The sequence below is a fragment of the Capra hircus genome, chromosome 6, assembly GCF_001704415.2.
Source record: "Capra hircus breed San Clemente chromosome 6, ASM170441v1, whole genome shotgun sequence".
Classification (NCBI taxonomy): Eukaryota; Metazoa; Chordata; class Mammalia; order Artiodactyla; family Bovidae; genus Capra; species Capra hircus.
In genome coordinates, this window is record NC_030813.1 from 66,476,123 (window position 1) to 66,501,947 (window position 25,825).

The 25,825-nt window shown below is 40.5% G+C and overlaps 1 protein-coding gene and 1 non-coding gene across 2 annotated transcripts in view; both read left to right on the top strand.

Moving 5' to 3' along the window:
• Positions 1–25,825, top strand: part of GABRB1 (gamma-aminobutyric acid type A receptor beta1 subunit) — a 438,453-nt gene that overhangs the window by 282,957 nt on the left and 129,671 nt on the right. The window lies entirely within an intron of this gene.
• Positions 13,692–13,763, top strand: TRNAA-AGC. Its single transcript has one exon. It is a non-coding gene; the product is annotated as a tRNA-Ala (tRNA).

The window sequence follows — 25,825 nt, forward strand, 5'->3', positions numbered from 1 at the left end:
GACAGATTTTGTAAAAAGTAAAATGATGACTCTTCTACCAATATGAATGATGCCTTTGAACTGTGTGCTGAAGACTCCTGAAAGTCCCTTGGACAGCAAGGAGATCAAACCAGTCAATTGTGAGGGAGATCAACCCTGAATATTCACGGGAAGGACAGATGCTGAAGCTGAAGCTCCAGTATTTTGGTCATCTGATGTGAACAGATGACTCATTGCAAAAGTCCCTGATGCTGGGAAAGACTGAGGGCAGAAGGAGAAAAGGGCATCAGAGGATGAGATGGCTGGATGGCATCACCAATGAAATAAAGGTGAACTTGGACAAACTTAGGGAGATGGTGAGGAACAGGGAGGCCTTTCGTGCTGCAGTCCAGGGGGTCACAAAGAGTCGGACACGACTGGGCAACTGAACAACACCACCACCACCAATATAAAATGAATGTATGTGAAAGATTTAACTTGTTGATTAATAAGGGAACCAGTCAGATGCTACAACCAGTTCAGAGGAATGTTCAAAGAACTCCACATATGTAGACAAATACGGAGTGTTGAAATGAAATTACAAGTAGAAGCAAAACGGGTCTGTTCACTAGGCAATAATCAATTTCAGTTTGCTCGACACAATCAATTTGTGTTTCTGTGGATCAGAACCATTTGCATTATCATCATTTTCTACAATTTATTAAGTTGTAAAGTAACTGAAAGAACAGTACAAGGCTGAGATAACACAGAAAGGTTATCTTTTTGGCCCATTTCAGTCTTTTGTAATTTTTCCCAACCTGCACAAATCTTTCAACTCCCTCCAACAATTGCTAATCTTCTTTGTAATATGTAAAAAGCAAGCCACTCTCTCTGAGCCTTTGGTATATAGCATTGACTAGCTGCTGCTGGTGAAGACTGAAGGTGAAAGGAGAAGGTGACAGAAGATAAGATGGTTAGATACCATCACTGACTCAGTGGACATATATCTAATCAACTTCTGGGAGATACCAAAGGACAGGGAAGCCTAGTGTGCTGCAGTCGATGGGGTCTCAAAGAGTTAGACGTGACTTAGCAGCTGAACAGCAAACAACAACAATTGACGAGCTGAAATTGGAGAATATCATTATTTCTATTATGACCACCTTACACTTACCTTTTATTATTTAATATGAGTTGGTTTTAATCGGTGCAATGGTGTGAATTTTTGTTAAAATGTATTAATATAATGAGGCTCTTAAAAGAAAATAATGAGAAAATCACAGCACAGTGGTAAAAATATTTCAGTTCAGTTCAGTCGCTCAGTCGTGTCTGACTCTTTGCGACCCCACGAATCGCAGCACGCCAGGCCTCCGTGTCCATCACCATCTCCCGGAGTTCACTCAAACTCACGTCCATCGAGTCAGTGATGCCATCCAGCCATCTCATCCTCGGTCGTCCCCTTCTCCTCCTGCCCCCAATCCCTCCCAGCATCAGAGTCTTTTCCAGTGAGTCAGCTCTTCGCATGAGGTGGCCAAAGTACTGGAGTTTCAGCTTTAGCATCATTCCCTCCAAAGCAATCCCAGGGTTGATCTCCTTCAAATTGGACTGGTTGGATCCCCTTGCAGTCCAAGGGACCCTCAAGAGTCTTCTCCAACACCACAGTTCAAAAGCATCAATTCTTCGGTGCTCAGTCTTCTTCACAGTCCAACTCTCACATCCATACATGACCACTGGGAAAACCATAACCTTGACTAGACGGACCTTAGTCGGCAAAGCAATCTCTCTGCTTTTGAATATGCTATCTAGGTTGGTCATAACTTTTCTTCCAAGGAGTAAATGTCTTTTAATTTCATGGCTGCAGTCACCATCTACAGTGATTTTGGAGCCCAGAAAAATAAAGTCTGACACTATTTCCACTGTTTCCCCATCTATTTCCCATGAAGTGATGGGACCAGATGCCATGATCTTCATTTTCTGAATGCTGAGCTTTAAGCCAACTTTTTCACTCTCCTCTTTCACTTTCATCAAGAGACTATTTAGCTCCTCCTCACTTTCTGCCATAAGGGTGGTGTCACCTGCATATCTGAGGTTCTTGATATTTCTCCCAGCAATCTTGATTCCAGCTTGTGTTTCTTCCAGTCCAGCGTTTCTCATGATGTACTCTGCATAGAAGTTAAATAAGCAGGGTGACAATATACAGCCTTGACACACTCCTTTTCCTATTGGGAACCAGTCTGTTGTTCCATGTCCAGTTCTAACTGTTGCTTCCTGACCTGCATACAGATTTCCCAAGAGGCAGGTTAGGTGGTCTGGTATTCCCATCTCTTTTGGAATTTTCCAGTTTATTGGGATCCACATAGTCAAAGGCTTTGGCATAATCAATAAAGCAGAAGTAGATGTTTTTCTGGAACTCTCTTGCTTTTTCCATGATCCAGTGGATGTTGGCAATTTGATCTCTGGTTCCTCTGCCTTTTCTAAAACCAGCTTGAACATCAGGAAGTTCCCAGTTCACGTATTGCTGAAGCCTGGCTTGGAAAATTTTGAGCATTACTTTACTTGTATATGAGATGAGTGCAATTGTGCAGTAGTTTGAGCATTCTTTGGCATTGCCTTTCTTTGGGATTGGAATGAAAACTGACCTTTTCCAGTTCTGTGGCCACTGCTGAGTTTTCCAAATTTGCTGGCATCTTGAGTGCAGCACTTTCACAGCATCATCTTTCAGGATTTGAAATGGCTCAACTGGAATTCCATCACCTCCACTAGCTTTGTTCATAGTGATGCTTTCTAAGGCCCACTTGACTTCACATTCCAGGATGTCTGGCTCTAGATGAGTGATCACACCATCGTAATTACCCAGGTCGTGAAGATCTTTTTTGTACAGTTCTTCTGTGTATTCTTGCCACCTCTTCTTAATATCTTCTGCTTCTGTTAGGTCCATACCATTTCTGTCCTTTATTGAGCCCATCTTTGCATGAAATGTTCCCTTGGTATCTCTAGTTTTCTTGAAGAGATCTCTAGTCTTTCCCATTCTGTTCTTTTCCTCTATTTCTTTGCACTGATCACTAAAGAAGGCTTTCTTATCTCTTCTTGCTACTGGAACTCTGCATTCAGGTACGTATATCTTTCCTTCCTTTGCTTTTTGCTTCTCTTCTTTTCACAGCTATTTGTAAGGCCTCCCCAGACAGCCATTTTGCTTTTTTGCATTTCTTTTCCATGGGGATGGTCTTGATCCCTGTCTCCTGTACAATGTCATGAACCTCATCCATGGTTCATCAGGCACTCTATCTATCAGATCTAGGCCCTTAAATCTATTTCTCACTTCCACTGTAGAATCACAAGGGATTTGATTTAGGTCATAGCGGTTTCCCTACTTTCTTCAATTTGAGTCTGAATTTGGTAATAAGGAATTCATGATCTCAGCCAGTCACCTCCTGGTCTTGTTTTTGTTGACTATATAGGGCTTCTCCATCTTGGGCTGCAAAGAATATAATCAGTCTGATTTCATTGTTGACCATCTGGTGATGTCCATGTGTAGAGTCTTCTCTTGTGTTGTTGGAAGAGGGTGTTTGTTATGACCAGTGCATTTTCTTGGCAAAACTACACTGGTTAGGACAGACATTTCAAACCAGACTCTCTGGGATCAAGTGACTTTAATAAGTTATTTAAACTCTTCATGCCTCAGATATTTCACCTGTGAAATACATTTATCTGTAACATGGACACAATTATAATATCGACCCTGTAACTCAGCTATTAAGGAATCCGCCTGCAGTGCAGGAGACCTCAGTTTGATTCCTTGGTTGGAAGATCCCCTGGAGAAGGGAAAGGCTACCCACTTCAGTATTCTGGCCTGGAGAATTCCATGGACTGTATAATCCATGGGGTTGCAACAAGTCAGACACAACTAAGCAACTTTCACTTTACTTTCATAACATTATGGTGAGGATTAAATTATTTAAAGTTTAGAATAGTATCTGCATATAGCAAATACTGAATATAAATTATCACTATTATTATTTTTATTATTATAATTATATGGCAAAAACTGTGAAGATAGTATACATGTGACTATAGTTTGGGAAATACTGATATCTATAGCGACAACCATTTTATAGGATTTTGTCTCTACCTGAGAGTGCTTCCAAAGAACATCAAACTTCTTAGAGTTTCTCTCTGCTAGTTAACAAACTCAGTAACTTTATATCTCTCTAATTCCTTCCAGCATTCCAATAAAAACTCTTCAGTAATCAATCTCATCGACCTTCAAATTCACTGATCCTCCTCCCAACAATGAACTCAATTTGCTTCTTACCAAGCTTAGAATTCATTGTTCATCACTCTGATCATTCATTTACATATGTACTCAACTCCCTTATTCCTGTTCCATAATATTTGCCTATAAAAATCTCTAACCTTGAATAAGCACGATTACCCCACGCCTGTATGAATGAAGAAACATGACTTAGAGGGAAAACTTAACAGTAATAACCAAATTATAAATGTCTAATCGAACTCTAAGAAGCCTTTAGCACTGTCCAGCAGTCCTACTGCCTTTTCTGAAATGCCTCTTCAGGCTCTGAGACTGCTATTTCACATCTTTTCTTCTCTCCTTAAGTCTTCAGGATTCACCCACTTGCAGCACTTCTTCTTGCCTATATTTCACTGATAAGCGAAGTTAGAAAACAATGACCACATTTTTTCCAGCAGCAAATTTACCAAGTCTTTGAAAACATCCACAAACAGACTGACACCCTACAGTTATGAGGGATGAAGAGTATGGGCTTCAGTCATCTAAAGACAAGGGCTCTACATAGGCACTGGCTGCTATCCCCTCTGTCTACCCAAGGACTTAGATTCTACAGTACCCCTCTCCCTTTTTTCTAAATCACCAACTTTCCCTCTTTCTACTGGACTACACCTTACATAACACAGAATGCTGTAAAATATTTCTGACTCCCCGCATACTCCAACTAGCACCTCACATCGTATAGCCAAAGCCACTGAAAGAGTTGCTTCCACTTCCTCTGGATATTCCACTCACCCACAATCCACTTATCAAGGTGATAGTGAAACTTCATCTTGCTAATGTCAGTGGAATGCTATCCATCTTCTTACTAGACCTCTGAGGAGCATTTATTCAAACTCTTTCTCTTAAAACATTATATTCTCTTGCTCTAAGGATGTCACACTCTCTAACCTTTAATTATATCTTTCTAACTGACTGACCATTTCTTCTCAATATCCTTACTGATTCTGTATCCTCTGCCAGATCTGTGAATACTGAACTCCCCTTCAGTGCTAAACATTGTTCTCACTCTACAACCGGTTCCATTCATGGCTTGAAATTTCACCTACCCTCACCTCTCTCTGAGACCCGGATTTGATGATTCACCAGTTTATCTCAAATCTTCACTTCAGTGTCAGTAAGAACCTCAAATCAATATGTCCAAAATAATCATCATCATCTCTTATTAATAAAGATACAGATTAGATTCATGCATCAAAGAAACTCAAAAATATACTGCCTTAATCAAGAGAAAGTTTGTTTGTCTCTCACATAAAAGTCCAGCTAGGTGATTATGTCAAACAAAGTGTAAACAAAGTTATGAGTATTGGGGAATAAGGGGTTTATTAAAGGAATAAGGCCTTACTCATTTCAAAGAGATAGTGTGGAAGTTAGATTCTAGATGGGAATGCTGGAGCATCACAGAAGTCTCTAATAGGGTCTCCTGAAGCACTGCTTGAGTTGACAAGCTGAAGATTACTGGGGAATCTGGAAAGTTGGACACTTTCAGAAGCCAGTGTGGGACAATGAAGAGGAGCTGGTGAAAAATGAGATTGAAATATGTTATTTCTGCCAAAATATTACTTCTGTAGTTCCACACACAAGTATTTAGTGTTGGGCCTGTGGCTACTATTGGTAAATATGGCCATTAATCAGGAAGAATTGCCAACTGCAGGGCAGGGGAGAGCAAGTAGAAAATCAAATCTACCACTACTTGGAGAACAGATGTGTACAGGATGAGCAGTGGGCCTGAGAGGACACTGAGGGGAATGTCATCATTTGAAGAATAGACAAAACAGAGTGAGTTCACTGCAAAAAGCAAAAAAAGACATGGGAAAGTCAGGAAAACGGGAGGAAAACAATAAGAAAGCAGTAGAATGTAAACCAAGAGAACTGTGAGTTTTGTGAAGCAATGAGTCATCAAGCAAGTCCTGCCCTTCACAGAGATTCATAAGGGAAGAACTGGAAGGCGGTCTTGGATTTGGCAGTAAGACAGTCATTGGTGACCTCAGAGTACAGAAGGCCAAGTTCAGTGATTGAGTTGTGTGTTAGGAAAGCTACTTCTTCCAACTGAGAAGACAGTCTTCCAAGAAGGGTAGGAAAGAGAGAAGGCAGTGGCTAGGACAAGAGGCATGGCCAAGAGAATAGTTTTATCATTATTTGCAGGTGTTTGTTTGTGTGTCTATTTGCTTGTATTGTAAAGCCTGGAACATGTTTATAGGATATAATGAAGGAACTATTTCAGAAAAGGGCAAGTAGAAATCTGAAAGACAGGATAAATAATTGACTGATTAAAGCCCTGGCATTGGTGAGAGGGGGTAAGAATTCTGGAAACAATTGAGGGTTTTACCTCAAACAAAAAACTAAAAATGAGTATACAAGCATTGTAAGGAAGGGAAGAGGATCCCTTTTCTGGTGTAGATTATCTGATAGGCAACATCCAGTATGTAGTGGCTATCATCCAGGGAACTTAAGAATAAAGAAGATATGGAATAGCCGCTTGAATTCAGTAGGAGAGAGTTCACCAAACATAACTGAAGAGTATGGAATGGATTCATGGTCTGACTGAGGTTGACAAAACTGTAGTGGAACTGCACTGGATAATTGTGCCACACTGTCCTTTAATATTTGGCCAAAGTGTACAGATGGATCTTCATTCTAAGACTAGTGCTATTCTCATGGTGGGTTCAGTCAGTTAGGATGGATTTTCTTGCAAGAAATAGAAAATGGAACGAGGTTTTTAAGCAAGTGAGTCTGTTTTTCTCACACAATAAATCTTAAAGGTAAATGGCTATGGACGCTGGTTTTAGCAACTCAGTGAAGGTCCTACAGCTGTTCTCTGTAATTCTTTCTCCTTTTTGACCACATTTGCATTTGATCCAGTAGGAAAAGAGTGAAGGAGGTTGGTGCTAATTTATCAGTGCCTCAGTCGTGTCCGACTCTGCGACCCCATGGACTGTAGCCTACCACGCTCCTCTGTCCATGGGATTTTCTAGGCAAGAGTACTGCAGTGGGTTGCCATTTCCTTCTCCAGAGGATCTTCTCAACCCAGGGATCGAACTCAGGTCTCCCACATAGTAGGCAGATGCTTTACTGTCTGAGCCACCAGGGAAGTCCTTTAATAGGAAGGCAAAACTTTCCTAGAAGTCCCAGGGTTGCTGCATCTCAGACTCTCTTAGAGGAACTACAGTACCTCCAGTAAGTCAGGGAGAGGCTGGCAACAGGCTAAATGTGTACCACCAAGCAGCGTCTACTCTAGGATTCAGAGAAGTTGAGTCTAGATGAAAAAAGTTATTCAAATGATAAGTAATAAGATCTGGATAAAGAGATAAGTGGCCAGTACCTTAACCAAGTGATCTCACTTAGCACCAAAAATAATAATATAAATTTATACTAAGTGACTTTTAGTTTGAAGCAATGGGAAGTACATATCCCTCAAGTTGTTTTCTTACTAAGAGTGTGAAAGCTGTACGTAATCTTGCAAAACATCCAGATTGTGAGACATTCTATAAAAAAGCTGACCTGAACTCTTCAACTATGCCAATGTCCAGAAAGGAAAAAAAAGGGGTGAAGTCTCAAACTAAACTAAAAAGACTAAACTGGCAATAAAATACAACATCTGATCCTTGATTCAATTCTGAGTTGTTCAAAAAAGCAACAGTTATAAAAGTTTTGGAGTAACTTGACAATTTTTAGTATAGATGAAACAATCAAAGTTAAATTTCTTGGATGTAATAATGGTTGTATTATTTTGTTATAGTGTAAAATATATTTATTCTTAAAGGATTCATGCTACTGCATTTAGGAGTAAACCATCATGAACACTGCAATTACTTTCAAATTGTTCGCAGAAATACTGTCTATATTGTATGGTTATACACACACACACACACAGGCATAGAGAGAAAGAGAATGAACAAATGTGGTGAAAGTTAACAATTGTTGAATCTAAGGGAAGAGAGCAGGTGTTTGTTGAACTGTTTTTTTAACTTTCATATAGCTTTTTAATTTCTCTAAAGAAAGCTAGAGATAAAAGAGAAGAAAAGGGAATTTTGGAATTTCCAATTTATTATATGGAGTGCTACTTGAATTATTCTTGTTGTGAGCATGAGTGTGAGTGGTTTAAAGTAGAAGTAAGTGTCAAGAGCATTTATATAAAACATACTCAGGCCATAGGTCTTAGGTTCAAATCCTGGTTTGGCAACTTGTGCTGGGAAAACTGGACAGCTACATGTAAAAGAATGTGATTAGAACATTTCCTTACATCACATATAAAAACAAACTCAAAGTAGATTTAAGACCTAAATGTAAGACTTGAAACCATGAAACTCCTAGAAGAAAAGAAAGAACAATCTTTGACATAAATTGTATATATTTTGGATTTGTTTCCTAAGGCAAAAGAAATAAAAATGAAAATAAACAAATGGTACCTAATTAAACTTAAAAACTTTTGCACAGCAAAGGAAACCAGGAACAAAAGGAGAAGACAACTGATTGAAGGGGAGAAAACATTTGCAACTAATATGATCAATAATGGTTAATATTTAAACTGTATAAACAGCTGAAAACAAAACAAAACAAAATTGATTTAAGAAAAGAGCAGAGAACCTGAATAGACATTTTTCCAAAGAAGATATACCAACGGCTAATGGGCATATAAAAATATGCTCAACATCTCTCATTATTAGAGAAATGCAAATCAGAACCACAGTGAGATATAACCTTACATCTGTCTGAAAGGGTATCATCAAAAAGAAAACAAATACCAAATAGTGGTGAGGATGTGGAGAAAAGGAAACCCTTGAACACTGCTGGTGGGAATGTAAATCAGTGTGACCACTGTGGGGACCACATGCAGGGTCCTCAAAAACTAAATGTAGGACTACTACATGATCTAGCAATTCCACTTCTGGGAATACTTTTTTAAAACCTGAAAACACTAATTTGAAAAGATATGTGTACCCCAGTGTTCATAGAAGCACTATTTACATTTGCCAAGATATGGAAGCAACGTAACCTAACCTCACAAGATGTCAGTCCATCAAAGATGTTGTGTGTGTGTGTGTATATATGTATGTATGTATGTATGTATGTATGTATGTATATATGCAATGGAGTATAATTCAGAAAAAATGAAATTCTGCCATTTGTAACACAGACATGTTAGAGAGTATTATGCTTAGAAATAAGTCAGACAAAGAAAGACAAATACTGTAGGTTATCACTTTTATGTGGGATCTGAAAAATAAAACAAATGACTGTATATAATAAAACAGAAGTAGACTCACAGATATAGAAAGCTGACTAGTAGATACCAAAGGGGAGCGAGTAGATGGGGCAGGGGCAAGATAGGGGTATGGGATTAAGAGATACAAACTGCTATGTATAAAATAAATAAACAACAAGGATACACCATACAGCACAGGGAAATATAGTCATTATTTTGCAATAATGGAGCATAATCTATAAAAAATACTGAATCACCATGTTGTATACCTGAAACTAATATTCCAAATTGACTATACTTCAATATAAAAAAAAACAATGTCAGATTTATAATGCAGTAAATTATCCATAACTGTTGCCAAATTCCTTTTTAAAAGGTCCCAACTGTGAAGTCAGAGGGTAAGAAGTGACCTTATGGCATCTTGTGACGTGCTGCATTATAACTTTCACAAAGACATCCAGGTCCTAATTTCCATAACTTATAAATCTAGGAATATATCACCTTCCATGACAAAAGAGACTTTATAAACGGAGTACGATTAACTTTGGAGAAAGAAATGGCAACCCATTATGGTAGTCTTGCCTGGGAAATCCCATGGACAGAGGAGCCTAGTAGGCTACAGTCCCTGGGGTCGCCAAGAGTCAGACACGACTTAATGATTAAACAACAACAGTGACTGAATTTAGTTCAATATTCAACCTGCAGAATCCATGATGATGATATGTTTGTCACCCAGTCGTGTCCAACTCTCAAGACCCCATGGACTGTAGCCTGCCAGGCTCCTCTGTCCATGGAATTCTCCAGGCAAGAATACTGGAGTGGATAGCCATTCCTTTCTCCGGGGGATCATCTCAACCCAGGGATTGAACCCAGGCCTCCTGCATTGAAGGCAGATTCTTTACTGTCTGAGCCACCTCAAAGTCTCAAAGTTCATACCAGTCCTCAACACAGTACTATTTAGACAAGAATATCTATAATTTTTATTTCTTTTCTTCCAAGCAGGAACTTATTTTTCCCTTTTGTCTGTATAGTTTTGTATCATATAATTCTGGATGACCAATATTAATTTTCTTGTACCATTAATGTTGCTTTTTCTAAGAAATTCTAAAGACCAGAGCTAAAGTGGTTTTCCAGCTATTTTCTTTGGTCAAGGTCTCACAACCTAAGCCAAAGAGCAACCATACTTGGTATTCCCTCTTGTTTCCCGTCAGCTTTGAATATAAATCTCACAAAGATTGGATTGTGAAAGCACAACATAAACAGTCTCATAATTAAACAAAGATATTCTTAGAGCAGACTGCTCCCAAAGACTAAATAAAACTTTTATTTTGTAATGAAGAAAAGAGTTAATTGGCTTCAAAAATACCTAACCACAATGTATGAAGCAATAGCACTTTTTAAGAAGTGTCATATGGTAGAATTTTAGAATGGACAACAGAATTTGGAGGTTGGCATCTCACCAAACAAGGATTTCTACCATCAGCATGTGTGAGTAGGTCTCCCTCTTTCTGAAAATATCTTGCAAACATTCTGACACAATGTAAGAGTAGGCTACGCACTCCAGTATTCTTGGACTTCTCTGGTGGCTCAGCTGGTAAAGAATCTGCCTGCAGTGTGAGAGACTTGGGTTCAATCCCTGGGTTGGGAAGATCCCCTAGAGAAGGAAAAGACTACCCACTCCAGTATTCTGGCCTAGAGAATTCCATGGACTGAGCAACTTTCACTTTCAGGGAAATAAATGATGTACAGTAAAGCCTGAGGCTCTCCACAACACAAGAGTTGTAGCTGACTGGTGTGCTACGCTCACTACCATCAAAGACCCTTGGCTTACACAAGAGAAAAATGGTCCCCAGTTCTTAGAAAGATAAAAGCTTGTTTTCCTCCAGATCACATTCCTGTAAGAGTCTGAAGTTTACTATGCACAGCTTTCTCACAAGATTTTAACTGAAGTTCTAGCTCTTATTTTACAGATTTTTTTATTGCCTCAGAACTCACTAAGATGGCTTTAAAAATCAATGGTTACATTTCTTTATATATCATATGAAGGATTATTTCACAATGGATTTATAAGCATCTTGTTAATTTTACTTTTGTCTTTCAGTTTATATAAACCTTTTAATAGCCAGCCACCAACCATTACTTTCTTAGACCTCTTCACCTTCTCTTCACTTCCACTGCCAGCACCAGCTGTGGAAGGTTGTTTTGCACAGGGATTAAGTGCTGGACTATAGCATCAGACTAAGCCCAGATCCCTACTCTTGCGTTTCCTGATTCTGTGATCTTGGCCAGTTCACTAGACTTTTCCATCTTCAGGTTCTTTGGCTACTTGTAAGGATTAATAAGATATACAACATCTTAATACAACTGGTACATGGTTAAAAGTGTTCAATGTTTTTGGAGGTCCATCTTTTACCTTAGTTCAGTTCAGTCGCTCAGTCATGTCCAACTCTTTGCGACCCCATGAATCGCAGCACGCCAGGCTTCCCTGTCCATCACCAACTGCCGGACTTCACTCAGACTCGCATCCATCGAGTCCATGATGCCATCCAGCCATCTCATCCTCTGTCATCTCCTTTTCCTCCTGCACCCACCCCCTCCCAGCATCAGAGTCTTTTCCAATGAGTCAACTCTTCACATGAGGTGGCCAAAGTGCTGGAGTTTCAGCTTTAGCATCATTCCTTCCAAAGAAATCCCAGGGCTGGTCTTCAGAATGAACTGGTTGGATCTCCTTGCAGTCCAAGGGACCCTCAAGAGTCTTCTCCAACACCACAGTTCAAAAGCATCAATTCTTCGGCGCTCAGCGTTCTTCACTATACAACTCTCACATCCATACATGACCACAGGAAAAACCATAGCCTTGACTAGACAGACCTTAGTCGGCAAAGTAATGTCTCTGCTTTTGAATATGCTATCTAGGTTGGTCATAACTTTTCTTCCAAGGAGTAAGTGTCTTTTAATTTCATGGCTGCAATCACCATCTGCAGTGATTTTTGAGCCCCCAAAATAAAGCCTGACACTGTTTCCACTGTTTCCCCATCTATTTCCCATGAAGTGATGGGACCAGATGCCATGATCTTCATTTTCTGAATGCTGAGCTTTAAGCCAACTTTTTCACTCTGCTCTTTCACTTTCATCAAGAGGCTCTTTAGCTCCTCTTCACTTTCTGCCATAAGGGTGGTGTCATCTGCATATCTGAGGTTCTTGATATTTCTCCCAGCAATCTTGATTCCAGCTTGTGTTTCTTCCAGTCCAGCGTTTCTCATGATGTACTCTGCATAGAAATTAAATAAGCAGGGTGACAATATACAGTCTTGACATACTCCTTTTCCTATTGGAAACCAGTCTGTTGTTTCATGTCCAGTTCTAATTGTTGCTTCCTGACCTGCATACAGATTTCTCAAGAGGCAGGTCAGGTGGTCTGATATTCTCATCTCTCTCAGAATTTTCCATAGTTTATTGTGATCCACACAGTCAAAGGCTTTGGCATAGTCAATAAAGCAGAAATAGATGTTTTTCTAGAACTCCCTTGCTTTTTTGATGATCCAACAGATGTTGGCAATTTGATCTCTGGTTCCTCTGCCTTTTCTAAAACCAGCTTGAACATCAGGAAGTTCCCTGTTCATGTATTGCTGAAGCCTGGCTTGGAGAATTTTGTGCATTACTTTACCAGCATGTGAGATGAGTGCAATTGTGCAGTAGTTTGAGCATTCTTTGGCATTGCCTTTCTTGGGGATTGGAATGAAAACTGACATTTTCCAGTCCTGTGACCACTGCTGAGTTTTCCAAATTTGCTGGCATATTGAGCGCAGCACTTAGTATTATCTTTCAGGATTTGAAACAGCTCAACTAGAATTCCATCACCTCCACTAGCTTTGTTCATAGTGATGCTTTCTAAGGCCCACTTGTCTTCACATTCCAGGATGTCTGGCTCTAGATGAGTGATCACACCATCATGATTATCCGGGTCGTGAAGATCTTTTTTGTACAGTTCTGTGTATTCTTGCCACCTCTTCTTAATATCTTCTGCTTCTGTTAGGTCCATACCATTTCTGTCCTTTATCGAGCTCATCTTTGCATGAAATGTTCCCTTGGTATCTCTAGTTTTCTTGAAGAGATCTCTAGTCTTTCCCATTCTGTTGTTTTCCTCTCTTTCTTTGCACTGATAGCTGAGGAAGGCTTTCTTATCTCTTCTTGCTATTCTTTGGAACTCTGCATTCAGCTTGGGGTATAGCTCAGTGGTAGAGTGCATGCTTAGCATGCATGAGGGCCTGGCTTCAATCCCCAGTGCCTCCATCTTTTACCTACTCATCACCAAAATAGTTTTGCTTTAGTTCAGTGAAAATAGTACTTTCCATTCAGATTCCATGGCTAGGAGAAGGAAGAAGTAAGTCATACACATGACTTAAATTTGGGTTAAGTTAGAAATTAACAACTGGAATAAACCCCTGTTATTTCTGGGGAAAGTGAAGTCTCTCAGTCGTGTCCGACTCTTTGCAACCCCATGGACTGTAGCCTACCACACTCCTCCGTCCATGGGATTTTCCAGGCAAGAGTACTGGAGTGGGTTGCCATTTCCTTCTCCAGAGGATCTTCCCGACCCAGGGATCAAACCGAGGTCTCCCACATTGTAAGCAAGACGCTTTACCATCTGAGCCACCAGGGGAGTTTTTCTGGGGAAAAGAAGTCAAATTCCAAAGAAAACATAGACAGAAAACCATGATGGAACAAATAAGAGGGTTATTTACAGAAAGAAATAGATAGAAAGATGAAAGTCTTGATCATTAATTGACAGCTACAGTTCCCCCAAATTTGCCACCCATTAACACTCTAAACACTTGTTTTGGCCCCACATGTGCTCTATTTCAAAATACAAATAAAACTCATGGCTGGTCAAGGAGCTAATTGCCATGACACGGTTGTAGCAAGACATGATAGTGGAGATATATATGTTCTATATCTCACCCTCTATTTCATAGGCCCAGAGTACCTTCTGAGGACTACCTTGCTTGTACCTCAACTCTGTTCTTCATAGTCATACCACTAGTGGGGGAATCTGAGGTGGCAAAGAGAGAAGGTATATATGAACATTATATGTTCTATAACTCAGAGAGTGAAATTCTTACACTTACTTACACCCTAAGTGTAGGTTGCCCCATTTCTTTCCCTGTAATTTTCACTTTTATTTGAAATTGACTTAATATGTCATGTAACTCAAGTATTTTACTTTAGGTGTTCCATGACCTCTGGGAGGTTTTCTTATTAGAAAATGTCAAGATAATCCCTAACATGATATCTGATCACATAACATTCTTTCATATGCTTTTGTGAATGTTTTATTCTTAATACTAAAATGCTTCTCCCCTAAATCTTTTTGTGAATAATAATATGTGCTTTAAAACCCAGATCATACTGGCCTTACATTTAAAGTCTTTCCAGCTCTGATTTTTGTTTCAGCACTGTACTCTGTGCAGACATCCTCTAAAAGGAATCTAAGTGAATCTCATTTCCTAGTAATTGACATCATGTATAATTCCCTTCCCATGAGTATGGCCCTACTGAGTAACTCACGTCAAAGATAAAGAACGTAGCAAAAGTGATAAGATGTAGGTTTCAAAGTAGGATTCAAAAAGACTTTCCAGACTGTCCAGCTGGCCCTTCTTGCTATTTCTCACTTGCTCTAAGGGAAACCAGTTGAGAACTGAGGGAGCACTCCAATGAACAGCCAAGAAGGAAGTGAAACCCTTGATCGAGGAGTATGTGAGGAAACTGAATCTTACCTACAACAATTTGAGTGAGCTTAGGAGTAGCTCCTCCTTCAATCGAGCTTTCATAGAAGACCAAAATCCCAGCCAGCACCTTTATTGCAACCTTGTGAAAGGCCTAGAAGCAGAGACATTAAGCACAGATTTCTGGCCCACAAAATCTGTGAGATAGCAAATGTTTGTTGTTTTAAGCAACTAAGTTTTGGGGTAATTTGCTATACAGCAAGAAATAGCTAATACATTCCCTATGCAGCAGACCTGGATATGTGACATCCTCTTGGAGGATGTAAACCCCATCATAGAGCCACCAGAACTTACACAGGACAGGGGAAACAGACTCTTGGAGGGCACAAACAGAACCTTGTGCATACCAGGACCCAGGAGAAAGGAGCAGTGACCCACAAGAGACTGACCCAGACTTGACTGTGAGTGTCAAGGAGTCTCTGGCAGAGGCATGGGTCAGTGGTGGCCTGCTGCAGGGTTGTGGGCACTGAGTGTAGCAGGGCCTGCATGGGACCTTTTGAAGGAGGTCACCATTATCTTCATTACCTCCACCATAGTTTGCTGCTAAGTCGCTTCAGTTGTGTCCGACTCTGTGCGACCCCATAGACGGCAGCCCACCAGGCTCTGCCATCCCTGGGATTCTCCAGGCAAGAACACTGGAGTGGGTTGCCATTTCCTTCTCCAATGCATGAAAGTGAAAAGTGAAAGTGAAGTCGCTCAGTCGTGTCCGACTCGTAGTGACCCCATGGACTGCAGCTTACCAGGCTCCTCTGCCCATGGGGTTTTCCAGGCAAGATTGGCCCCAGGTAAATAACAGGGAGGGAACACAGCCCCACCCATCAACAGAAAATTCAATTAAAGATTTCCTGAGTATGGCCCCACCCATCAGAACAAGACCCAGTTTTCCCCTCAGTCAGTCTCTCCCATCAGGAAGCTTCCATAAGCCTCTTATCCTTCTCCATCAGAGAGCAGACAGACTGAAAACCACAATCACAGAAAACTAACAAATCTGATCACATGGACCACAGCCTTGTCTAACTCAATGAAACTATGAGCCATGCTGTGCAGGGCCACCGAAGATGGATGGGTCATGGTGGAGAGTTCTGACAAAATGGGGTCCACTGGAGAAGGGAATGGCAAACCACTTCAGCATTCTTGCCTTAAGAACCCAAGAACTATATGAAAACGCAAAAAGATAGGACACTGAAGGATGAACTCCCCAGGTCGGGGGTGCCCAACATGCTACTGGGGATCTGTGGAGAAGTAACTCCAGAAAGAATGAAGAGACAGAGCCAAAGCAAAAACAACACCTAGTTGTGGATATGACTGGTGATGGAAGTAAAGTCTGATGCTGTAAAGAGCAATATTGCACAGGAACCTGGAATGTTAGGTCCATGAATCAAGGCAAATTGGAGCTGGCAAGAGTGAACAGTGAACTAAAATAGACTGGATTGGGTGAATTTAACTCAGATGACCATTATATCTACCTCTGTGGGCAAGAATCCCTTAGAAGAAATGGAGTAGCCATCATAGTCAACAAAATAGTCTGAAATGCAGTACTTGGATGCAGTCTCAAAAATGACTGAATGATCTGTGTTCATTTCCAAGGCAAACCATTTAATACCACAGTAATCCAAGTCTATGCCCCGATCAGTAATGCTGAAGAAGATGATGTTGAATGATTCTATGAAAACCTACAAGACCTTCTAGAACTAACACCCAAAAAAGATGTCCTTTTCATTATAGGGGACTGGAATGCAAAAGTAGGAAGTCAAGAAACACCTGGAGTAACAGGCAAATTTGGCCGTGGAGTACAGAATGAAGCAAGGCAAAGGCTAATAGAATTTTGCCAAGAGAATACACCAATCATAGCAAACACCCTCTTCCAACAACACAAGAGAAGACTCTACACATGGACATCACCAGATAGTCAATACAGAAATCAGATTGATTATATTCTTTGCAACCAAAGATGGAGAAGCTCTATACAGTCAACAAAAACAAGACCGGGAGCTGACTGTGGCTCAGATCATGAACTCTTTATTGCCAAATTTAGATTCAAGTTGAAGAAAGTGGGGAAAACCACTAAACCATTCAGGTATGACCTAAATCAAATCCCTTATGGTTATACAGTGGAAGTGAGAAATATATTCAAGGGATTAGATCTGATAGACAGAGGGCCTGAAGAACTATGGACAAAGGTTTGAGGCATTGTACAGGAGGCTGTAATCAAAACTATTCCCAAGAAAAAGAAATGCAAAAAGTAAAATAGTTGTCTGAGGAGGCTTTACAAATAGCTGAGAAAAGAAGAGAATTGAAAGGCAAAGGAGGAAAGGAAAGATATAAGCATCTGAATGCAGAGTTCCAAAGAATAGCAAGGAGCGATAAGAAAGCCTTCCTCAGTGATCAATGCAAACAAATAGAGGAAAACAATGGAATGGGAAAGACTGGAGATTTCTTCAAGGAAATTAGAGATACCGAAGGAACATTTCATGCAAAGATGGGCTCGATAAAGGACAGAAATGGTATGGACCTAACAGAAGAAAATATTAAGAAGAGGTGGCAAGAATACACAGAGCTATACAAAAAAAATCTTCACAACCCAATCACAATGGTGTGATCACTCACCTAGAGCCAGACATCCTGGAATGTGAACTCAAGTGGGCCTTAGAAAGCATCACTATGAACAAAGCTAGTGGAGGTGATGGAATTCCAGTCAAGCTCTTTCAAATCCTGAAAGATGATGCTGTGAAAGTGCTGCACTCAATATGCCAGCAAATGTGGAAAACTCAGCAGTGGCCACAGGACTGGAAAAGGTCAGTTTTCATTCCAATCCCCAAGAAAGGCAATGCCAAAGAATGCTCAAACTACTGCACAATTGTACTCATCTCACATGCTAGCAAAATAATGCTCAAATTTCTCCAAGCCAGGCTTCAACAGTACATGAACTGTGAACTTCCTGATGTTCACGCTGGCTTTAGAAAAGGCAGAGGAGCCAGAGATCAAATTGCCAACATCTGTTGGATCATCAAAAAAGCAAGAGAGTTCCAGAAAAAAAAAATCTACTTTGCTTTATTGACTATGCCAAAGCTTTTGACTGTATGTATCACCACCAACTGTGGATAATTCTTAAAGAGATAGGAATACCAGATCACCTGACCTGCCTCATCAGAAATCTATATGCAGGTCAGGAAGCAACAGTTAGAACTGGACATGGAACAACAGACTGGTTCCAAATTGGGAAAGGAGTATATCAACACTGTATATTGTCACCCTGTTTATTTAATTTATATGCATAGTACATCATGAGAAACACTGGGCTGGATAAAGCACAAGCTGGAATCAAGATTGCCAGGAGAAATATCAATAATCTCAGGTATGCAGATGACACCACCCTTATGGCAGAAAGCAAAGAAGAACTAAAGAGCTTCTTGATGAAAGTGAAAGAGGAGAGTGAGAAGTTGGCTCAAAACTCAACATTCAGAAAACTAAGGTCATGGCATCTGGTCCCATCACTTACTGGCAAATAGAAGGGGAAACAATGGAAACAATGACACACTTCATTTTCTTGGGCTCCAAAATCACTGCAGATGGTGATTGCACCCATGAAATTAAAACACTCTTGTTCCTTGGAAGAAAACCTATTACCAACCCAGACAGCATTCTAAAAAGCAGAGACATTACTTTGCCAACAAAGGTCTATCTAGTCAAAGCTATAATTTTTCCAGTAGTCATGTATGGATGTGAGAGTTGGACCATAAAGAAAGTTCAGCACTCTTTGCTTTTGAACTACGATGTTGGAGAATACTCTTGAGAGTCCTTTGGACTGCAAGGAGATCCAACCAGTCCATCGTGAGATTACATCATGGAAAGGAAATCAGTCCTGAGAATTCATTGGTAGGACTGATGCTGAAGCTGAAACTCCAATAACTTTGGCCACCTGATGCAAAGAACTGACTCATTTGAGAAAACTCTGATGCTGGGAAAGATTGAAGGCAGGAGGAGAAGGGGATGACAGAGAATCAGATGGTTGGATGGCATCACCAACTCAATGAACATGAGTTTGAATAAACTCCAGGAGTTGGTGATGGACAGGGAAGCCTGGCGTGCTGCCGTCCATGGGGTCGCAAAGGGTCAGACACGACTGAGCGACTGAACTGAGCTGTATACATATCCACTATAACACTATTCACAGAGCACTGATGTGATATGGCTGTATAACCCATGGTATTATTTGTACCCCAAAGCTAGGCTTTTCATCTTTGTGATATTTTCCTAGGGTCTAGCAGTTCCTGGATGGAGAAGGCAATGGCAACCCATTCCAGTAGTCTTGCCTTGAAAATCCCATGGACAGAGGAGGCTGGTGGGCTGCCGTCTATGGGGTCACACAAAGTCGGACACGACTGAGCGATTTCACTTTCACTTTTCACTTTCATGCATTGGAGAAGGTAATGGCAACCCACTCCAGTGTTCTTGCCTGGAGAATCTCAGGGATGGGGGATCCTGGTGGACTGCCGTCTATGGGGTCTCACAGAGTCGGACATGACTGAAGTGACTTAGCATCTGCAACAGCAGCAGCAGTTCGTGGAATGTATTAGGTCCATGACTGTGATGTTTATGATTTGGAAGCTCTTTGTCACAAGTAATTTAATCATAACAACAATAACAAGAATTTATTGTGTCCTTTTAGAAGAGGAAATGAGAACCCACTCCAGTATTCTTGTTTGGACAATCCCATGGAGAGAGGAGCCTGGCAGGCTACAGTCCATGGGGTCTCAGAGTCAGACAAGACTGAGTGACTGAGTATGCACACACATTCAGTCCTTGCCTTTCAATGCAATTCATTAAATATTTTACAAGTATTATTTATCTGATCCTAATGTTAAACCTACAAGACCTTGTAGAACTAACACCCAAAAAAGATGTCCTTTTCATTATAGGGGACTGGAATGCTAAAGTAGGAAGTCAAGAAACACCTGGAGTAAAAGGCAAATTTGGCCTTGGAATGCGGAATGAAGCAGGGCAAAGACTAATGGAGTTTTGCCAAGAAAATCCACTGGTCATAGCAAACACCCTCCTCCAGCAACACAAGAGAAGACTCTACACATGGACATCACCAATGGTCACCACCGAAATCAGATTGATTATATTCTTTGCAGCCAAAGATGGAGAAGCTCTATACAGTCAGCAAAAACAAGACCAGGAGCTGACTGTGGCTCAGATCATGAACTCCTTATTGCCAAATTCAGACAAATTGAAGAAAGTAGGGAAAACCGCTAGACCATTCAGGTATGACCTAAATCAAATCCCTTGTGATTATACAGTGGAAGTGAGAAATAGATTTAAGGGCCTAGATCTGATAGATAGAGTGCCTGATGAACCTTGGAATGAGGTTCGTGACATTGTACAGGAGACAGGGATCAAGACCATCCCCATGGAAAAGAAATGCAAAAAAGCAAAATGGCTGTCTGGGGAGGCCTTACAAATAGCTGTGAAAAGAAAAGAAGTGAAAAGGAAAGGAGAAAAGGAAATATACAAGCATCTGAATGCAGAGTTCCAAAGAATAGCAAGAAGAGATAAGAGAGCTTTCTTCAGCGATCAGTGCAAAGAAAGAGAGGAAAAGAACAGAATGGGAAAGACTAGAGATCTCTTCAAGAAAATTAGAGATACCAAGGGAACATTTCATGGAAAGATGGGCTCGATAAAGGACAGAAATGGTATGGACCTAAGAGAAGCAGAAGATATTAAGAAGAGGTGGCAAGAATACACAGAACTGTACAAAAAAGATCTTCATGACCTGGATAATCACGATGGTGTGATCACTCATCTAGAGCCAGACATCCTGGAATGTGAAGTCAAGTGGGCCTTAGAAAGCATCACATGAACAAAGCTAGAGGAGGTGATGGAATTCCAGTTGAGCTGTTTTAAATCCTGAAAGATGATGCTGTGAAAGTGCTGCACTCAACATGCCAGCAAATTTGGAAAACTCAGCAATGGCCACAGGACTGGAAAAGGTCAGTTTTCATTCCAATCCCAAAGAAAAGCAATGCCAAAGAATGCTCAAACTACTGCACAATTGCACTCATCTCACACGCTAGTAAAGTAATGCTCAAAATTCTACAAGCCAGGCTTCAACAATATGTGAACCGTGAACTTCCTGATGTTCAAGCTGGTTTTAGAAAAGGCAGAGGAACCAGAGATCAAATTGCCAACATCCGCTGGATCATGGAAAAAGCAAGAGAGTTCTAGAAAAACATCTATTTCTGCTTTATTGACTATGCCAAAGCCTTTGACTGTGTGGATCACAATAAACTGTGGAAAATTCTGAGAGAGATAGGAATACCAGACCACCTGACCTGCCTCTTGAGAAATCTGTATGCAGGTCAGGAAGCAACAGTTAGAACTGGACATGGAACAACAGACTGGTTCCAAATAGGAAAAGGAGTATGTCAAGACTGTATATTGTCACCCTGCTTATTTAACTTCTATGCAGAGTACATCATGAGAAACGCTGGACTGGAAGAAACACTAGCTAGACTCAAGATTGCCAGGAGAAATATCAATAACCTCAGGTATGAAGATGACACCACCCTTATGGCAGAAAGTGAAGAGGAACTAAAAAGCCTCTTGATGAAAGTGAAAGAGGAGAGTGAAAAAGTTGGCTTAAAGCTCAACATTCTGAAAGCGAAGATCATGGCATCCGGTCCCATCACTTCATGGGAAATAGATGGGGAAACAGTGGAAACAGTGTCAGGCTTTATTTTTGGGGGCTCAAAATCACTGCAGATGGTGACTGCAGCCATGAAATTAAAGACGCTTACTCCTCGGAAGAAAAGTTATGACCAACTTAGATAGCATATTCAAAAGCAGAGACATTACTTTGCCAACAAAGGTCTGTCTAGTCAAGGCTATGGTTTTTCCAGTGGTCATGTATGGATGTGAGAATTGGACTGTGAAGAAGGCTGAGCACCAAAGAATTGATGCGTTTGAAGTGTGGTGTTGGAGAAGACTCTTGAGAGTCCCTTGGACTGCAAGGAGATCCAACCAGTCTATTCTGAAGACCAGCCCTGGGATTTCTTTGGAAGGAATGATGCTAAAGCTGAAACTCCAGTACTTTGGCCACCTCATGTGAAGAGTTGACTCATTGGAAAAGACTCTGATGGTGGGAGGGATTGGGGGCAGAAGGAGAAGGGGACGACCAAGGATGAGATGGCTAGATGGCATCACAGACTCGATAGACGTGAGTCTGAGTGAACTCCGGAGTTGGTGATGGACAGGGAGGCCTGGCGTGCTGCGATTCATGGGGTCGCAAAGAGTTGGACATGACTGAGCGACTGAACTGAACTGAACTTAATGTTAAGCCAGCTTAAAAAGAAAGAAACGGAGTCACAGAAAAGTCAGGTAACTTGTAACATGCCTAGCATCAAAAGCTAAAGGAGCCTAGCTGTAAAAACAGACAATCTACATAGAGTTCACATTCTCAACCACAAAGATTACATAGATACATTATATTACTAATATTATATATCATTTGTATACATCTTACATGTTTTTATTTCACACACATTCACCAGCACAATGCCTTGCATGTGTGCTTGTGCTAAGTCACTTCAGTTGTGTCTGACTCTTTGCAACCCTGTGGACTTTAGCCTCCAGGCTCCTCTGTCCATGGGGATTCTCCATGCAAGAATACTGGGATGGGTTGCCACGCCCTCCTCCAGGAAATCTTCCTGACCCAGGGATGAACCTGAGTCTCTTACATCTCTTGCACTGACAGGTGGGTCCTTTACCACTAGCACCACCTGTGAAGTCCCAATATCTTCCATAGAAAGGATCAATAAATATGAGTGAGTGAAGAAATCAATACCAGAAATTTTCTATTCTGGCTAAGTTTTTATCTTCTGAGCCAAGGAGATAAGCACATCAGCCACAGAGGAATTCTCTGACTGTTCCCTGAGGATCCATTATCATCTGTGATGATGTGAAATAGAGACCAGTAGTCCACAGAGACCCTTTCAATTCCCCATTCTGTCTGAATGGAAAACTAGAGAAATGCTACATTTTTTCACTAGCCTTTATTTCTGCTCGTTTTCCAATCTGAGACCATTGCTTTAAATGAACTCATTCAGAAAAATAAATAAATAAATAAATAATGCATTATCTCTGAAAAAAGATGCAAGTGCCATGTAGCAATTTCATTGCATCATAGTTATAAGTCAAATCTGAAGTGGTGGAAATCACAAATCGAAAGCTTTTGCTGTTACTGTTACGACTGGGGACAGTTTCTCATAGACTGTAACAGATCAAATGATGTGTGCAACCTACACATTCTGTTCTCAACCTTCATTCTGGTTGCTGCTGCTACTGCCAAGTCACTTCAGTCGTGTCTGACTCTGTGCAACCCCATAGACAGCAGCCCACCAGGCTCCCCCATCCCTGGGATTCTCCAGGCAAGAACACTGGAGTGGGTTACCATTGCCTTCTCCAATGCATGAAAGTGTAAAGTGAAGTGAAGTCGCTCAATCGTGTCCGACTAGTAGCAACCCCATGGACTGCAGCCTACGAGGCTCCTCCGTCCATGGGATTTTCCAGGCAAGAGTACTGGAGTGGGGTGCCATTGCCCTCTCCTTCATTCTGGTAGTCTGGGAAATTAAACTCCACCACAAGGAATTCATTTTCTGTTGCTCTTTTATCTGTGACCACTATAGTAAATTGGCTACTGCCTAAAATAGTATACACCTTGTTTTTAGTAGTTTAGTTTACCAAAACAGATGCAACTGTCACAATTATAGAGAAATACTAAGTGAGTGATGGAAGCCTGGCTGTGCCATATGGCAGTTTACTGGCTTTACTGCTCCTCCATGTGGACTAGGTCGGTGAGTTAAATCATAACAAGAGACAAAGTACCTGAAAACCTGACCCCACCAGTGCTTTAATTCTTTTTGTTTTAAGGCTTTTTAAAGATATCCGATTTAAACTATGCTACAGCTCTGCATTACCCAGAAACAGAAATGAGACAACAATGAATATTGGGAACCTTCAAGGAATGAGCCTTCAGGGAACGGGACTCAGTTGTGCTGAGATTGGGAGGATCTGCCTGGGAGGTATCTGGCCTCCAAATGCAGTGGCAAACGCAGAAAGACTGTCATCTCTGCTTGACAGTTTTGTCTAGGAGAACATATCCATAGCACGTGCGGAATCAGAATGAGACCTTACTGCCTAGAAGATGCTTGATTAAAATTAATGAAGGAAGAGTGTGGAAAAGTAAACACTTGTAAATAATACTTGAAATTATGACTGAAAATACTAAACTTTTGTTATTTAATATCTTCAGGCAAAGCACCATCAGGACTCTGGTAAAAGTAGGAAAACTAGAGAGAGCTATTTGGTAAGTTTTAAGTAGTATTTCTCCTGAGGTTGATATATGTTATGGAAAGTGCGGGCACTGACAAAATTCCAGGGTCTTACAGTAAAGCCTGCGCTTTCTGAAATATTTATAGTAATAACATTTTATCTGTAAAAATTTAATTGGGGGAAGAATGAGAATATCCTGTTACTTGACACCCCTTCACATGTGATTCTTACAAAATTACTCAGTGGTTTTTTTCAGAGGCCTTCTGGGGAAACAAGATAGTTTTGCATGTAAAAGATTAGATACAGGCATAGAGGATATAGATATAGATTAGTTTACATTATATAAAAGGCATTAAATCAGTAAGTCAAATAAGCATAGCTCAGTCGGTAAAGAATCTGCCTGCAATGCAGGAGACCTGGGTTCGATTCCTGGGTTGGGGAGATACCCTGGAGAAGGAAATGCCAATCCACTCCAGTATTCTTGCCTGGAAAATTCCATGGACAGAGAGCCTGTCCAAGTAGCCATGGACAGGGCTACAGTCCATGGGGTCGCAAAGAGTCAGACATGACTTAGCGACTAAACCACCAAACCACCAAGTAAGCAAATCCATCAAGGTCAGTCAAACTGCTAAAATTTTATTACATTTCACAGCTTATTTTCAGACTCAGGCATTATGAATAAAAGCAAATAAAATTCACTTTTTGAGTTTTCATGCTCTTTCATTTTCCAGAATATACATAGAATTCACTTTGGTATGGTGCTTCTTTGTTTTTTCTTCTTTCTTTTTTATTTTTTTTGAATTATGAAAGTAACATAACAGATACTTATCAAGAGACTTGGAAATTACAGAAGAAAATTACATGTAGTTCCACTATATATGACACTTATTTTTTAAGTAGATTAACTAAGAGTTTATAGTTGGAATTTTAATGTCAAACTCTCAAAAATTAATAGAATGAATATGCAGAATATAGTAGACCTGAAAAGCACTATGAACCAATTCAACATAATTAAGATTTATACAATTTTCACACAATAGAAGGGTACAAATTCTATTCAAGCTCCCATAGACTATAATCCAGAAGACACTGGAACATATCCAGGAACATAAAATAAGTTACATAAATTTCATGATCTAAAAGTATTGCTGGAGAAGCAAATGTCAACCCACTCCAGTATTCTTGCCTGGAAGATCCCATGGACAGAGGAGCCTGGTGGTCAGAGGAGTTCATGGG